This window comes from Mauremys mutica, unplaced genomic scaffold (genome assembly GCF_020497125.1).
Source record: "Mauremys mutica isolate MM-2020 ecotype Southern unplaced genomic scaffold, ASM2049712v1 000807F_np12_obj, whole genome shotgun sequence".
NCBI classification, from domain to species: Eukaryota; Metazoa; Chordata; order Testudines; family Geoemydidae; genus Mauremys; species Mauremys mutica.
Genome location: NW_025423055.1, coordinates 133740 through 150482, shown reverse-complemented (window position 1 = coordinate 150482; position 16743 = coordinate 133740).

Sequence of the window (16743 nt, the reverse complement as noted above, 5' to 3'; positions counted from 1 at the left end):
TCCATTGCATCTGTATGTAAAACTAATGAAAGGCAAAAAGCTAGGGCCTAACTGTCTTCCTACTGCAACAAATGGGAGTTTTTCCATCACCGTCAATGCAAATGGGATCACTCCCTACCGGGTTAACACTCTTGGAATCAATGGTTCAATCCTGTTTCACTGAAGTCAATTCCAAAATCTCTCCCAGAACACCCCTGGGAATTGGTAGGGGAAATAGCAGTGGGTGGCAACTTGGGCAGCAGTGACCATGGGATGGTCGAGTTAAGGATCCTGAAAAAAGGAAAAAAGGAGAGCAGCAGAATATGGACCCTGGACTTCAGAAAAGCAGACTTTGACTCCCTCAGGGAACTGATGGGCAGGATCCCCTGGGAGAATAACATGAGGGGCAAAGGAGTCCAGGAGAGCTGGCTGTATTTTAAAGAAGCCTCATTGAGGGTGCAGGAACAAACCATCCCGATGTGCAGAAAGAATAGCAAATATGGCAGGTGACCAGCTTGGCTTAACAGAGAAATCTTCAGTGAGCTTTAACACAAAAAGGAAGCGTACAAGAAGTGGAAACTTGGACAGATGACTAGAGAGGAGTATAAAAATATTGCTCGAGCATGCAGGGGTGTAATCAGGAAGGCCAAAGCCCAATTGGAGTTGCAGCTAGCAAGGGATGTGAAGGGTAACAAGAAGAGTTTCTACAGGTATGTTAGCAACAAGAAGGTTGGGGAAAGTGTGGGCCGCTTACTGAATGGGGGAGGCAACCTAATGACAGATGATGTGGAAAAAGCTGAAGTACTCAATGCTTTTTTTGCCTCTGTCTTCACAGACAAGGTCAGCTCCCAGACTGCTGCATTGGGTAGCACAGTATGCGGAGGAGGTAAGCAGCCCTCAGTAGAGAAAGAACAGGTTAAGGACTATTTAGAAAAACTGGACATGAGGGAGCAGTCAGCATGGATTCACCAAGGGCAAGTCAGGCCTGACCAACCTGATTGCCTTCTGTGAGATAACTGGCTCTATGGTATGGTGGACATGATATACCTTGACGTTAGCAAAGCTTCTGATATGGTCTCCCACAGTATTCTTGCCAGCAAGTTAAGGAAGTATGGATTGGATGAGTGGACTATAAGGTGGACAGAAAGCTAGATCATCAGGCTCAACGGGTAGTGATCAACGGCTCCATGTCTAGTTGGCAGCCGGCAGCAAGCAGAGTGCCCTGGGGGTTGGTCCTGGGGCCAGTTTTGTTCAATATCTTTATTAATGATCTGGATGATGGGATGGCTTGCACCCTCTGCAAGTTTGCAGATAACACTAAGCTGGGGGAAGAGGTAGATACGCTGGAGGGTAGGGACAGAGTCCTGAGCGACCTAGACAAATTAGAGGATTGGGCTAAAAGAAATCTGAGGAGGTTCAACAAAGACAAGTGCAAAGTCCTGCACTTAGCACAGATGAATGCCATGCACTGCTACAAACTGGGGACCGACTGGCTAAGCGACAGCTCTGAAGAGAAGGACCTGGGGATTACAGTGGATGAGAAGCTGGATATGAGTCAGCAGTGTGCCCTTGTTGCCAAGAAGGCTATCAGCATATTGGGTTGCATAGTAGGAGCATTGCCAGCAGATCGAGGGAAGTGATTGTTCCCCTCTATTCGGCCACATATGGAGTATTGCGTCCAGTTTTGGGCCTCCCACTACAGAAAGGATGTGGACAAACTGGAGAGAGTCCAGTGGAGAGCAAGGAAAATGATTAGGGGGCTGGGGCACATGACTTATGAGGAGAGGCTGAAGGAACGGGGCTTATTTAGTATGCAAAAGAGAAGAGTGAGGGGGGATTTGATAGCAGCCTTCAGTTACCTGAAGGGGGGATTCCAAAGAGGATGGAGCTCAGCTGTTCTCAGTGGTAGCAGATGACAGAACAAGGAGCTGTGGTCAGAACAAGGAGCTGTGGGGGAGTTCTACGTTGGATATTAAGAGAAACTATTTCACTAGGAGGGTGGTGAAGCACTGGAATGGGTTACTTAGGGAGGTGGTGGAATCTCCATCATTAGAGGTTTTTAAGGCCCGGCTTGACAAAGTCCTGGCTGGGATGATTTAGTTGGGGATTGATCCTGCTTTGAGCAGGGGATTGGACTAGATGACCTCCTGAGGTCTCTTCCAACCCTAATCTTCTACACTCCCATGGGGGAAGTACACCCACCTAACTGAACCCCCTTTAGATTGGCGTGGTGCCTCTTCAAGCTTCTTATGATCAGATTTGAGGCTACTGCATTGTCCCATCTTCTCTGTGGCCCTCTCTGTCCTGTGTGCACCCCGCTGGAGTACCAGGAGTGCAACTGTGCCTGGACCTTCTGCAGGGAGATTCAAGGGAATGCCATTGCTTACCTATGCAAGGACAAAGTACATTCTAGCTTCCCATAGCAACAATTTTTAAAACACCAAAAATAAGACATGTCTGCACATTTTGTAAAACTATATATTAAAAGTAAACCACTGTAACTTAATAGAAAAGAATCCATGGAATGCAATGAGCTTGATCCACCACTTCTTGATTTCTGAGCATATTCCTGGCTTATGTGAATACAGGTGAGTCTCATCTTACGCAGGGGTTCAATTCTGCGGTTAGTGCGTGAAGTGAAAACTGCGTATAGTCAAAATTACATTGAGTTGAATGGTGGGCGGAATCACCTGCACTACAGGTACACTATTAAAATTGTTGTTTTTCCTCTTTTTTGTTTTTGCCGACTGTGTAAACCTGAAATCACACATGTTAAATGTGCGTAAGATGTGACAGACCTGTAGTCCCCTTTTGAAAGTAACAAAACTGCTCAGATGATTAATAGTATCAGAGGGGTAGCCGTGTTAGTCTGGATCTGTAAAAGCAGCAAAGAGCCCTGTGGCACATCTGTTAGTATATAAGGTGCTACAGTACTCTTTAATGCTTTTACAGATGATTAATGTCCACTAGCAGCATTTGCAGAATGGCAAAAAACATAAGGTCCATTCTCGAATTAAAAGATTGATGCTTCTGACCAACCAGGCAAAATATTCAGGATTAATAAATGTTCATTAAGTTATTTAACATTTTATAATGGTCATAAAGACATTTTGCGTAGCAGGTAAAAAGTGAAAACATTAAAAATGTAAGTAGCACAGACATTTCAAAGGATTTTGAATCCAACAGAATGTATGAAATCATATAAAAGACACTGCCTGTACACATTCATCGCTAAAGTAATTGACATTAACATGACTGATTGTGTACTGAAAGAAAAACAGCTGCTTCCTTCTTGTGTAAGATGAGGCTATTGCAAGCTGTATTGACCAAACCTAGAACTGAACTATTTCATCACTCATTTGTGCTGTTGGTGAGAGCCCATGATGGTGTGATGGACCTTAAAGTACTTTTATCTGCATGATTTGGCTAGGACCGCACTACTTATGAATGGCAATATCTTCTTTACACATTGTGGACTTAAGTTGTAGCCAGAGAGCTCTTGGTCCTTCAGTTCCTAAAGAAGACCAGGATATGTTGTGTGGGACGCTTGTGTGTTACTTTAATTAAAGATGTTTACACCTGCTATACATCTCCCTATTTTTCTGTGCGTCTTATTTTCTGCCTGTACCACCACAGTGCAGACATTATCCTAGTGGAAAAGAAAATGAGATACTTGGTTGCCAAATTAATTGGAGTTGGCCAGATGTGGAAATTTGATTCTCAACTCCAGAGAGCTCAGATGTGACAGGGCTGGAGTTCCAAAAATAATGCACTAGCTGTATTCTTCCAGTAAGGCAGCTACTACAGTACTAATGAATTACGAGAAAATACCTACGACTAGACCGGACTGGAAAAATTTCAACAAAACGCTTTTGTTGGAATTGGCTGGTTTATCGAAAGCAAAATGTTTCACGGGATCATGTCAATTTCAGCAAAATTCCACCAGAAACCAGAGAGGTTTTTGATGGAACCCTGCCTGGTTTCCTGCCAGCTCACCCACCTGGTGGGCAGATTGGGAGCTGGGAGCCCCAGGAGCCCAGATTTGTATGTACTGAACAGCATGTCTGTTGGGTGGATGGTGAGACAGGAAGTCCTGGGCGCTCCAAGCTTCACAGGCTTGCAGCACCTTCACAGAGTGGGCTCCTAGGGTCTCTGGCTCTGGGGAAGTTCATCATGCAGACCACCCTGAACCTGGGGCTCCCAGTAGAGCTGGGGTCGAGAATGGTGATTCAGTTTCACAGAGCATTTAGAAATTTGTGGTTTTCTTTCTGAATTCGAATAAAGCCAGACTTTAAAATCTTAAAGTCCTACATGAAATGGTATTATCGTTCTCCACCCAGCCCTCCCCCCTGCCCAGTATTGCCAAATCTTGCAATTTTCTCATGAATCTTGCAATATTGGGGGGGGGTTGAGGCCTCATGTGATTACATGAGCGTCTCAGAAAGCAAGTTTCTCGCTTTCCTGATTGCAGGGAAGAAACTTGAAAATGTGACATAATAGCACAGAAATCAATGAATAAAAACAGCCCAAAATATGAGGTTAAAAAAAATCTCATGATTTTAGGCCAAACTCATTATTTGTTTTGTGGGGGCAGGGGGGTCTGATTTTTGACAGCTTGGGTTTGGCAATACTGCATACAAACATAATTCAGCTCAAGTGACTGATAAGTCTCCAATTTAGCACTGGATAAAGAAAATGACAGCATGAAGTTAGGAATTGTTTTTTGTTCTATTCTGTGCAATAAAACCTGTCACTGACTTACGCAAAACATATGCCTTTAAAACTGGTTATACAAGTCAGGATTTACACAGCTTACCCAGGTATATAAAAGGTTTTGACCCTAGGGTTGAGGAGAAATGATCTCTTTAGGGGAGAGAGAAAAAGTTAAATCTTAACTCCTTAGCCAGCCTACTTGTCTCAGCCACAGAACACAGGAAGAGACAGGCAGGATCCTTCTACAGCCCTTACCCACGAAAGGCTGACTGGATCTGCACATTTCTTTAATATTCTGTAATGTGTAGAATTGTAGCCTACAGGGAATTTAACGATTTCATCTTATACCTTAGTTACTATTAGTTATCACAAAACAACCACACAATTTATAGTCTCTGCTAGTCCCCTCCACAGCCAGCGGTGGCTCCAGCCACCACCGCAGCAAGCGCGTTACTGGGGCGGCAAGCCATGGGGGGTGGCCCTGCCGGTCCTTGCAAGGGCGGCAGGCAGGCTGCCTTTGGCTGCACCCCTGCGGTAGGTCCACCAGTCCCGCGGATTCGGCGGCAATTCGGCAGCGGGTGCGCCAAAGCCGTGGGACAGACAGACCTCCCGCAGGCAAAGGCGACGAAACACCATGAGAAGATTTGCTGCATCGAAGCTCATCTCTCCCTGGTAGATTGTGTTGTGCTGTGAAGTACATGACCTACTTTGTTTACTTCACTTTACCTGCTCATGTCACACTAGGATAAATGGGCTATTGTCAGAACTCTGATTTACGCTGGCCTGGCTTGCATGGTAAAGATGAAAGCGCTTCTTCAAGGCTCCCAGGCACAGCTGCCTTCAGGGAGGAGACCTGGCAATTCAATATGGGGCACCTGAGCAGCTCTGCAGAGCACTGCTTCAGGCCACTAGCTCAGCCCTGGTTCATAAGGTGACAGAAATAATACTTAGTGACACTGCAAATACATGGCATATAACGATGCTAACTGCTGTTCATGATCTGCCCAGGGATTGATTAAATTAATGGAATGTTTATTTTAGCCTCTCTGTGTCCTGGTTTCAGCCCACGTGGAAGAAGATGATATTCGGGAAAGCTGCAAGAAATTGGCTGTTATCACTCCTTCCCCAAGCATACCGTGACTCTTATAAGGAAGCCTGCTCTCTTGATTTGTCCAGTCTAATTTCCATAGCAAAAGAGATTCATGTAAGTATCCATTCCAAAGTGAGAACATAAGAACAGCCAAAGGTCCATCTAGCCCAGTATCCTGTCTTCCAACAGTGGCCAGTGCCAGGTGCCCCAGAGGGAATGAACAGAGCAGGGAATCATCTGGTGATCCATCCCCTGAGGCATTCCCAGCTTCTGGCAAACAGGCCAGGGACGCCAACCCTGTCCATCCTGGCTAATGGCCCTTGATGGACCTATCATCCATGAACTTATCTAGTTCATTCTTTAACCCAGTTATAGTCTTGGCCTTCACAACATCCTCTGGCAAAGAGTTCCACAGGTTGACTGTGCGTTGTGTGAAGAAATACTTCCTTTTGTTTGTTTTAAACCTGCTGCCGAGTAATTTCATTTGGTGACCCCCTAGCTCTTGTGTTGAGAAGGAGTAAATTCCACACATTTCATCATGTTATAGACGTCTATAATATCCTCCCCCCTTAGTGACCTCTTTTCCAAGTGAAAAGTCTCAATTTGATTAATCTCTCCCCATACAGAAGCTATTCCATACCCCCATGTCAAAACCCTACAGAGATTTATACAATGGAGCAGAAAGAGAAGCTGGGTGGGAGGGAGCAGAATCCAGTGTACTGGCTGGCATAAGGACACCGGGAATCAATGAGGGTGAGGTGAGCCAGGTAAAGGGCCAACATCTCAATGGCTTATTTGAGAACAAAAAGGGCTAATTCCCCCGGGCTGCTCAGAAGGTTGGGGACAAGCAAGAGGCAGCGGCAGTGAAATGGTCTCAGGGAATTTTCTCCCGATTTCGCGCCTACTGCTAGCCATGAACAAGATACGGCAGCCAGTGGCTGGAAATCAATTCCACCCAGGCTCCCCCATTTCTCATTTGTACCTTCTTGCTCAGAGTGATACATATTGGTTCAGAGGTGGTCTCCCCAGCAGTCACGTCAGTGGGATCGTCCAGTTTGAAGGATCCTTCAGAATCTCGTTTGGTCCTCAGGATGGTCCTAGGAGTGAAGACCAGATATGCACATTAGCCTAGTCCTATGCTGCCCCACCAATCAATCTTCTTCAGGAAACAGACTTATGGATCCTAGTATTTTACCTGCCCTTGCTGTGAACAGCAACTCTAGAGAAAGCGGCATGGGCACTAGAAGGCACATGTCACAAGGCAACTGGTTCTTCAAGGTGACAAGGGATCAAAGATCAGCTTAAACAAACCTGCTCTGCTAACTTTAGCTTAAGAGTAACAAGGTGCATGACCAACTTCTGCCAGTGAGAGAAAAGAGCAGCTCTGTGTAGCTCAAAAGCTTGTCTCTCCACCACCAGCAGTTGGTCTAAGACAAGATGTTACCTTAGTTACCCTGAGACCCAATACAGCTACACCCCTGCACACAGCTTAAGAGTAAGCAGTTGCACCGTGTAGCAATGTGGCGCCTCCTGCTGGTCTCTTCTGGGAATTAGCTCTCCAGCCATTGGAGCACCCTCTGCAGGTCTGTATCCCGCTGCCTCTTTGCCCCCTGTGTCCTGCCCGGACCCAGTGCCCTGTTATCTGGGGCGCTTCCCCCGGCAATAACCCCTCAGTCTTAGGGTCTCCCCTGCCCAGGGAACCCCCACCCACTATCCCCTCCTCGCCTCAGTATACGGCTACTGCCAGTCATTGTCTAGCCCCCACGCCATGGGGCAGGCTGCAGTATCAGCCGCTCATCACTGGCAAGGTTGGGTTTGGACCTGCTGCCTTGGCCTACCCCTGGGCTGCCCTCTGCAACCCCCAGGACCTGTTGGCCTTATGCTGGGCCGCAGCCTGGGGCTTTCCAGGCTGGAGCTCCCCAATTCCTCAGCCTTTCCCCAGTCCCGTTCCACTCAGGTACCCTGTCTCTAGCTCCCCGTAGCCAGGCCCTTTTCCCTCGACAGACAGACAGAGACTGCTGAGCTCCTGGCTCACTGCCTCTTATATAGGGCCAGCTGAGGCCTGACTGGGGCATGGCCCAGCTGCGGCTGTTTCCCCAATCAGCCTAGTAGCTGCTTTCCCTGCCACAGCCCTCTCCCAGGGCTGTTTGAAGCCCTTCAGGGCACGAGCGGGGTGACCACCCTGCTACACACAGGAACAGGAAAAAGGGGATCATTTCTCTGAAATACTACCTCCTCTTTGCATGAAATGGTACAATCCAACCGTTTTTCAATGGCTACAGTGAATAGTTTTCAAAGAAAGTTAATACTGACATGACACATAATAAAACTATTTGCTCATCTCTTTTAAAGCAGAGGCTAAATTTGTTAGTCTCACTCTTATCCCTACGTACATCAGGATCCTGTGAACAGCAGCAAAGTAGGTAGTTAAAAATCAAAGCCACTGACATTAGGTACTTCCCTCCTCCCCCTTTTCACCCCCCGCCCATGATGTTCGAAATTCTTTGTATCAACTCAATCTAAAATCAGCTAATTTTGCGTTCTAGGTTACCAGGGTGGGAGGTTTGGAGCAGAGGCCTCCCAGTACCCGACTGCTAGTCAAACTCAGTTGCAAAAAAGGCAGATAAGGCTACTATTTGGAGTCCGAAATGATCAGGATGGTCTGTGAGGCAGTTAAAACCAGCTACGTTCCTCTTCGGATGTTTTTAAAAAGCGATGAATAAATGGAGTGGAGGACGTTCTGTGCACAGTTTGGACCAGAGGCACAAGTTCATGTCAGCTACCAGGCAGAAGGGGCTGCCATTACCTGTCCTCTGAGAAGCATCTGCCAGGTTGCAGCAAGTTAGCCCAAAAGACTGGAGACCAGTAGGAAGACTCCCACATTCATATACTTTAATCCTGCAGGCTGGCAAAGCAGATGGAGCTACTAACCTGGCAAGATGCACCAGGGCGATTATACTCAGTGCCATTTACCATCGTTTCCAACACAGGGATAGACCTTATGTTGCCAAGTTGGGTGCGCAGGCACCACTAGCTTGTGGAGGCCCATGTTCGTCTTTATGAATTAGATTATATGGACGTTATCGGGTAGATGTTGGATGCATCCAGTGCCAAGGTCCGAGCGCCAAATGCAGTAGTACTCACCAGCAGATACATTTTGTTGCATCACAGTGACAGCCTGTGGCACAGCCTCACTTCTGCTTCCTGTAGCCACACTGCCTGTTTCCACATCGGCCATGGCAGGAACGCTTTTAAGAGAAGAGAGCTCAAGGTAATAACAGTCCCGCTGCTGCTGGGCTGTGCCCAGAGAGCCACAGCAGTCAGAGGCTCTTTAGCAGTGCAAGGACTGGATACCAAATTGCATAAATTGCCATGCCCCTCACCTCACTGCCACTCTAGCCCCACAAAGAGATGCAAGTGCTCATGTGACCCACTGAGCCATCTCCCGGGGTAGATATTCATTCCGAATATTGGTGTTTCAGCACCATCACTATCACTTTCACCACCTCGCCAGGTCAAATTCAAGCTTGAGACTTCTCCATGTCCCCATTACACATGCCAGCAACAGCCAGTCTCACTCACAGGTCTCAGTGCATGAAACTAGAATTTCTCCCAGATAAAGCTAATGCACAGCCCAGTTCAGAGGTAAAAGGGTTTTGTGGCACAGTTTGAAATTCTAAGTGTGAAGTACAATCAGCCACTCTCACCCCTGCAATGGAGGTTCTGAAACGGCTCAGTTTTTAAATGAGGTTTGAGCCCAGCAGTTCAGAATTACAAACTCCCTCATGCCAAGCAGCGGATGCCCCCACCCTTCAGATCAGCTGAGGAGCCTGCATGTAGCTTGCAGACATGTCAGAGTATAGATTTTACATGACTGTATCTGTAAACGAGATTTGAGGGAGAAGGCAGTCAGCCCTCATAGGGCTTTGGGGAAATTCAAGCTTAGAATGGCTCATTGGTTCTTACTGACTTAAGTGTTCAGCACATGCAAGCCCCGTCCACACTGACTCTCCCTCAAAAATCTTCCTGGAGAGCAGGAGCCTGAACAAGGTGTCGCTACGGGAATTAGGAAAGAAGGCGAAGTTCCTACAAAGTTTAATGCATCTCTCTACCTCCCAAATGCTATTCCTTAGCTGTGTGCATGTGGTTCATTTGATACTCATCACTGCTCGTAGAGAAAGCTGCATGGGACCAGTGTCATCAATATTTTTGCTTCTTTATCATCTCCCACTCATCTTCCATTCTGTCCCCCTTTCCCATTCTCTGGGTAGTGCTTAGTGTTCCAACCCCATCTTCTCCCCCACGGGGTCGGCAGCCCTGTACACACAGAAGCCGACCTCAGCTTCTTTTGCAACGCACAACAGCTGGGACCGTCTACAGGGGGACTTTGCAATCCTAGCCAGTTTCTCTCTGGAACAGCCACATGCACGAGCAGAGCAGTTCAGAGACTTACAAGCGCCTTTGATGCGCAGGAAGTACAGCTGCCCTGGAGCACTTCCTACTTCTGCCGCTATCTAAAGCGTTCAGGTGGGTGGCAGACAAACCATCCATCCAAAGTACGACTGGCCACAGCTAAATGCCCTCTGGTGCTGCTGGGGTAAGTGGCTTTTGCTTCAGAAAGCCAGTGCAAACCCCCCAGTTCAGATGTGTTTCATTCTGCATGTGCCAGGCAGCATCATGCCACATATAAGTGGTCCCCTCAGTCAGAGCTAGTAACCCAAGCCAGAGGCAGAGAAAGGTACCTGGATCATACCCCTGACAGGCTTTTCTTGGATCCTTCGGCTGCTTTTTTTGGCACCCACTCTGCATGCCCCATCTCCCCTCCAGACTCCCCAGATTCAGACATTTCTGGCATCTGTGCATGGAGTTTTGCAGTTGTCTGACAGCGACTCTTTGGCTACAGATGGAAAGGAAATGGTTTGAGCCCACCTAAGGAGTGTGTCCGACTTGGGACTACTCCCGAGTCCCAGCAGCATATCACACCCAGCTTCCTTGAACAGCCAGAGAACTGCAGGACCAGGGAGGTGCCAAGTCATCAGCTTGGCAGGGATTCTTAACCGTTCAAAGCAGCAGCTGGTTTAGCTTGTTATCTTTAAACAGTTTGCAGAACCTTGCACTTCCCCGTGCAACACAGCTCTGGTGGGAGATATTTGTGGAGGGGGCAGGGGGGTAATTGGGAACATGGAGTAGAAGGGGGCTGGGAGGTATTTGAGGACAGGGGGTAGAAGGGGGGAGGAAGGCATTTGGGGAGTGGGGGTAGAAGGGGGTGGGAGATATTTGAGGGCAAGGGGTAGAAGGGGGAGGGCAGCATTTACAGAGGGGGGGCATGGGTGTTTGGGGGTGGGGTGCAGAAGAGGGGGGTTGGGAGGCAGCGGGGGCTATTGGGGGGGTGGTGTGTAGAGGGGGAGGTATTGGGGGCAGGGGATGTTTGGGGGTGGGGTGCAGAAGAGGGGGGTTGGGAGGCAGCGGGGGCTATTGGGGGGGTGGTGTGTAGAGGGGGAGGTATTGGGGGCAGGGGATGTTTGGGGGTGGGGTGCAGAAGAGGGGGGGTTGGGAGGCAGCAGGGGCTATTGGGGGGGTGGTGTGTAGAGGGGGAGGTATTGGGGGCAGGGGATGTTTGGGGGTGGGGTGCAGAAGAGGGGGGGTTGGGAGGCAGCAGGGGCTATTGGGGGGGTGGTGTGTAGAGGGGGGAGGTATTGGGGGACAGGGGATGTTTGGGGGTGGGGTGCAGAAGAGGGGGGTTGGGAGGCAGCGGGGGCTATTGGGGGTGTGTGTAGAGGGGGGAGGTATTGGGGGGCAGGGGATGTTTGGGGGTGGGGTGCAGAAGAGGGGGGTTGGGAGGCAGCGGGGGCTATTGGGGGTGTGTGTAGAGGGGGGAGGTATTGGGGGGCAGGGGATGTTTGGAGGTGGGGTGTAGAAGAGGGAGGTTGGGAGGCATTTGAGGGGTGGGAGATATTTGAGGGCAGGGGCAGAAGGGGGGAGGGAGGCGTTTGCAGAGGGGGGCGGGGGGGTGTTTGGGGGTGGGGTATGGAGGAGGGGGGGTGGGAGGCATTTGGGGAGGGGGCGGGGGCTATTGGGGGCGGGGTGTAGAGGGGGAGGTATTGGGGGCGGGGGCTAGACGAGGCAGTGGGAGATATTTGGGGAGGGGGCGGGAGCAGAAGAGGGGGAGCTCGGGGGGTATCTGGGGAGCTCAGGGCCCCCCGCCGACTTTACCCGCTCACGCTCCGGGCCGCGCCACGTGCTGCTCAGGAGCCGCCTCGCGATCGCCTCCGCGTGAGGCCTCCCGCAAAGCTCCGCCCCTCCCGACACAGCCAATAGGAAGAGGAGACAGAGCCCTGACCAATCGGAGCGCAAGAAAAAAAAACCCGCCCCCCGTGTTTGAGTGCGAGGGTGGGGGCTGGCTGCAGTGTCCAGCCCCCCACCCCAGGGTGCTGTAGGGACCGGACCAGACCCCCCCCAGGGTGCGGGGGGGCAGCCACACAGGATCTGGTGGCACTTTGCGCAGCCACTGCTGTGATGAGTTGGCGAGTCTCAGCCTTGAGGGCCAGGTGCCCCTGCTGCCACCCCCCTCCCAGCCCCCCAGCTTGTCTAGGGGGCGCCTCCCTTTACCCCCCCCCCGCCTCCCTTAGAACCACGTTGTGCCCCGGAGGCCTGGGGCCGCGGAGCTGGTGGCAGTGGTTCTGTAGGGGGCCCCTCGCACCAGCCTCAGTCCATCCTTCCTGGGGACGGGGACCCTGATTTCCAGCCTTCCCGGGGGGAGCCTCCCCGAATGGGCTTTCTGCTGCCTGGTGCCATTCACAAGGAGAACCGCGACGGCCTGACACCCCAACCCCTGTACGAGCTCCCACCCTGCCTCCCCCCCATGCCTACTGCCTCTTGAGCAGCCCTCCCTGCGGTGTCCCCAGTACCCCCCCCCGGCTGTGTCCCCTCCCCCGCAGCTTCCCAGCCCCCCCCAGCTCCCGCCCCTGTGACATTCCCCTCGCTACACTTTCTCCCTGCAGCCTGCCCCATTCCCTCCCTGAGTCCCAGCTTCACCCCCTAACATCTCTCCAACCCCACCTCCCCCCATCACAGCCCTTGCCCCCCTCTAGTGCCCCGGCCCCTGCTCCCCGTGGTGGGCTTGAGAGGCCCCCACTCCCCAGCCGCTCCACTCACCCAGAATGGGAAGCTGCTGGCATTCAGGAAGGTGGGCCTGGGCTGGGCCAGCTGCTTTGGCAGATCCTGGTGAAAGAGAGAAGAGCAGGCAAGGCTGAGAGGCCCCTCCCTTGTCCCAGGGGGGACAGGGGGTCCCATAATTTGGCCCAGTGTCACCCTCCCACATACAGAGGAGACATCAGCTCCCAGCAGGCCATACTTCATCTCCAGCCCCGCAGGGATGAGACCAAAATCCACCAGTGCCCCCCACCCCGCCACCGCCATCAGCAGTCAAGCCAGGGAATCACCCCCTTCTCCCCTGTGAGGGCTGAAGCCAGGGGATGCACCACAACTGGTCACTCCCTTCCCAGAGCTAGCGGTGGGACCCGGATACCCTGGCTCCCAACCCCCACTCTAACCACTAGACACCACTGCCCTCCCAGAGCTGGGGATAAGAACCAGGAGTCCTGGCTCCCAGCCCGGCTGTGGGTGGAGCAGGACGTACTGGCCCCGGGCTCAGCTGGGCATTGCTTACCATCAGGTTGGAGGGGACGAGTCATGGACGGCGCGTACCTTGGGCTGGGGCAGGCTGTGCCTCCCCAAACAGCCCAGTGTAGCCCTGCCCATGCTTTGCCCAGAAGGCCCCCTCCTGCTCGCCCTTCCCCCTTGGCCCCAGCCCAGGCCAGCTGGCTGCTCCTCCTCAGGGCAGCGTGCTGGGGCTGGGACTAGGGTGGCCATGGCCAGCCTGCGGCCGGGACTTGAGGTGGCTGGGGGGCACCTGGGGATGCCCACCATGTGCTTGCGAAGGAAGGGCTGGGGTGGGGGCTGTGCGCTGCCTGCCCGACACTCAAGAGCTGGGGGGCCGTGCACTGTCCGCCCACCCAGCGTTTGGGGACTGGGGGTCACGGGTGGAGGGGGGGCATGTGTCCCCCACCGAGCATGCTAGGGGAAGCCACAGGGGGGCGCTCTGGGCTCCGGTGGGGGAAGGGGGCCAGGAGGGGCAGGGCCGGCTGGGGGGATTGGATGCTCCATAAAGCAACCAATGGATCAGATCAATGGGCCAATCTAACCTGTATCGCCCCCCCAAACATCAGATTCATTGGGCCATCTAGCCTGGTATCCCGCTCCCCACAACAATATCAATGGGCCCATCTAGCCTGGTATACCCCACCCTACATAAGATCAATCGGCCCATCTAACCTTCTTATCCCCGCCCCATATGAGATCAACGGGCCCATCTAATCTGATATCCCCCACCCCACAATAATATCAATGGGCCCATGTAGCCTGGTATCCCTCTTCCCACAACAATATCAATGGGCCCATCTAACCTGTATCGCCCCCGCCCCACCCCAACATAAAATCAATGGGCCCATCTAGCCTCGTATCCCCCACCCCACATCAAATCAGGCAGGACTCGGTACCTGAAGGGAGAGTAGGGGGGCGGCCCGCGGGGCCAGGCGGCGGCTGTTCTCCCCACCTGGGCAGCAGGACTCGGAAGCAGCCGCTGCTGCAGCTCCCACTGCCGCGGGGGGAGGAAGCGGCCAAGCACGTGGCGCTCAGCGGCTGCGGCTTTGGCGCCCGGGCCAGAACCCCCCGAGCCCGGGCCTGCTGCAGGGACCCAGCAGCGCGCACGCTGCGCCCAGCCCCTGGCCAGTCGTGTCTGGGCTGGCTGCCCGGCTGGTGCAATCCCGCGGCGGAGGCATCGGCAGCCCAGCCCCATTCGTTCTCCTGCGGGACCCAAGCGGGATGGGGGGCTGGGGCCTGCTGCCCCCACTCCGGGGCCGACCGCGGGATTGCACCAGCTGGGCAGCCAGCCCAGACGCGACTGGCCAGGGGCTGGGTGTGCCCTGGGTCCCCGCAGCAGGCCCGGGCTCGGGGGGTTAATGGGTGCTAGAGCCGCAGCCGCCAAGCTTGGCCATCGGCCGCTTCCTCCCCCCGCGGCAGTGGGAGCTGCAGCAGCGGCTGCTCCCAAGTCCCGCTGCCCAGGTGGGGAGAACAACTGCCGCCTGGCCCTGCAGGCCGCCCCCTACTCTCCCTCCAGGTACCGCGCCCGAGTCCTGCCTGCTTGGGGCCAGGCCAGACTCACACTCACCCCAGCCCCACGCTCCCCTGAGTCTCCCGGGCCTCCCTCCAGTGCTTGCGGAGGGAGGAGGAATCGGGGGTGGGGGATTTTTTTTTTTTTGCTCTGCCGCCATTTTTTTCCCCTCTGTCCCTGTCCCCCCCCCCATGTCCCGATATTTGACCTGGGTGATCTGGTCACCCTAGATCCATGGCCCAGTTCCTTTCTAGCACCTTGGGGAGAATGGAGAGGAGATGTGGGCTGGAGAGATGAGGATTTTGGCTCAGGCCCAGTTGATGAGAAAAGCCCCTCCTGTAAGCAATGTCCAGCTTCCCCCACCCTGATTCTTCCTCCATCCTGGCCTAAATGAACTTCCTATCACCAACAGAAAGAGATCCTGTCCTCTAGTAAAGAGGTCCCCACTTCTTGGAGGCACATTTATGGTTCTCTGCCATTTCCAAGCCACCTTCTCCCTGTCATGGCATAAACAGACGAAAGCCAAGAGGCAGGAGATCATCTGGGAGTGGGAAGAGCTGCCTGGGTTCGTGGCGGGATTGGGGCCGGAGAAGTTCCTGCTGGAAGAGCTAGCCGGAACCAGAGCCACTGTGAAGAGAAGGGATGAGGGTGACTCCAAACTCTCCGGGGAGAGTTCCCTGTCCAACGAGAGGGGTGGAGAGAAGGGGCAGTAGCCACTGACCCAATCCCTGAATTTCAGACTGTTTTATTGCCATGATAATATGCAGCATTTCTATGGGAGCTTCTCAGCCCTAGTCCCAAAAGCATTTCACAAGGTGGGCTCAGACGCATTATCCCTATGTTACAAAGGGGGAAAGCAAAGTTACTGTCACTCACTCAGCATGACAGTCCTTGTTGTCCAATCAGGCAGGCAGATTGGACTCCATGGGGAAGGAATGTCCTCGTTTCCTCATGATACTTTGGTGCCAAGTGGTAAAGGACAATTGTTTCCAATCTAATCCTGGCATCCTTTGGGGCTGAAAGCAATGCTACTGAAGCAGGGAGCGGTGTTCTATGAACAATTTGATGTAGGCCATAGCTCTCCATAGCTTTCTTCTCTGGGGTGAAAACCAACAGCTGGGTGCCTGCTATTTCGATTGGAGTTCTTGCCAAATCCTTCACCATGCTAAAAGTACACTTCGCTGGAGTAGAATCATGTAGCAAACCACCCAAAATCTCAGCAGCGCTAGGCAGGAATAGTGTCTGCAAACGTGGCCAGTTTATTCCTTTAAACTGGTGGCACAGGTGCCAGTTAGGAACCAGACCTAAGCCTAGGTCACAGTCTCCGTTAGCTACCTGAGACGGGGGATCTAAGCAAAAATAGTTATTTATTTTCCTGCAGCTCTCTCAGCTTCAATACTGGTTGTATTTCACAGACCTTTGCAGTTCCTGCTGAGGGGTGACCGTGACATCACCATAATTGCACTTTTCTTCCCTCCACGTTGCCATAGTTAGGGACAGCATTTCCCAAACCACCGGATTAGCTCGGAGATGACTTCAGGAGTAACCTCCTGTAGAGCTGAAACATACCAGGGTACAATCCGGACTAATGAGCAGCTCTATTACCCCTGCCCTGAAATCCTGGGTGCCTTACGATGCCTTGCTGAAGTAACTTCCACCTGGGCCACTCCCAAAGAGCCTTCCAGCAGGCAAGCCACACCCTGAGTCTCTGAGTGTAACTGCAGCCCACCAGCCACACTGGGGTTACACTCTGTCTCTCCCCAGCCCTGGTTCTACTACACGGTGACCC